The sequence below is a fragment of the Gossypium hirsutum genome, chromosome A11 (assembly GCF_007990345.1).
Source record: "Gossypium hirsutum isolate 1008001.06 chromosome A11, Gossypium_hirsutum_v2.1, whole genome shotgun sequence".
NCBI classification, from domain to species: Eukaryota; Viridiplantae; Streptophyta; class Magnoliopsida; order Malvales; family Malvaceae; genus Gossypium; species Gossypium hirsutum.
In genome coordinates, this window is record NC_053434.1 from 77,704,165 (window position 1) to 77,705,486 (window position 1,322).

Below are 1,322 nucleotides of genomic sequence, written 5' to 3' on the forward strand. Positions count from 1 at the left end.
TAGATTCAGTGTTGCTTGGCAGGCTACCTTGTATTCATTCAGAAATTAACTTGGCGAGCTGTCCAATCTGAGTTTCGTGCCCTTGGATTGATGCTTGTTGATTTTTAAGTGCCGTCTCAATATTCTAAAAATGAGTCTCTGACACCGAGATGAATTTGGTTAGCATCTCCTTAAGGTTCAGATTTTTCTCCTGCTGGTATGGTGGTTGCTGAAAGCCTGGAGGGGGTGGTGGTTTCTGATTTCCTTGGCCTCCCCATGAAAAATTTGGGTGATTCCTTCAACCTGCATTGTAAGTATTGCTATAAGGATTGTTTTGAGATCGAGGATTATTACCCATGTAATTTAACTGCTCGTTTTTCAAGTTGTGGCTATAAGGTGGGTATTCTGAATTGCTTGATCCACCTTCATTCACTTCGCACTGCATTACTGGTGAACCTGTGAAGAACTAATAAAACCATCAATTTTCTTATTCAAGAGTTCTACCTGATTAGAGAGCGTGGTGACCAAATCAACGTTATAAACACCAGCTATTTTTGTTGGCTTTGTCCTCATGACTTGCCACTAATAGTTATTCAGTGACATCTCCTCTATAAATTCATAGGCATCTTCAGGTGTTTTATTATTGATGATTCTGCCAGCAGCTGCGTCAACCATTTGTCAAGTCGAAGAATTCAGGCCATTATGAAAAGTTTGAACCTGTAGCTAGAGTGGTAACCCATGGTGAAGTCATCTTCGCAAAAGGTCCTTATATCTCTCCCATGCATCGTAGAGTGTTTCTAAATCCATCTGCACAAAAGAAGAGATATCATTACGTAATTTAGTCATTTTAGCTGGTGAAAAATATTTTAGTAAAAACTTTTCGGTCATTTGTTCCCATGTAGTGATTGACCCCTGTGGTAATGAGTTCAACCATTGTTTAGCCTTATTCCTTAAAGAAAAAGGAATAACCGAAGGCGAATGGTGTCATCAAAAACACCATTAATTTTAAATGTATCGCATAGTTTCAAAAAGTTTGCCAAGTGAGTGTTGGGATCTTTGTCCTGCAAACCATCAAACTGAACAAATTGTTGTATCATTTGAATTGTGTTAGGTTTTAGTTCAAAAGAATTTACAGCTACAGCAGGTCTAACTATGCTCGATTCAGTTCCTGTTAAAAAATGTTTAGCATAATCATACATAGTGCGCAGAGCAGAATTTTGATTAACAGCAATCGCAGGAGGTAGCGGATTTTCTTGGTTTTCAGCCATCTCCTCGGTGGTGGTTGAAGTATCTTCCTCTTGCTCTTCTAGTCATAAACTAGAAAAACCTGTTAGAAGAAAAAA

General features: G+C 38.5%; 1 non-coding gene across 1 annotated transcript; it reads left to right on the forward strand.

The window, feature by feature from the left end:
- The first annotated feature begins 712 nt into the window (after positions 1-712).
- On the forward strand, positions 713-819 carry LOC121210151 (small nucleolar RNA R71). Its single transcript, XR_005905279.1, has one exon. It is a non-coding gene; the product is annotated as a small nucleolar RNA R71 (small nucleolar RNA).
- Positions 820-1,322: the final 503 nt, after the last annotated feature.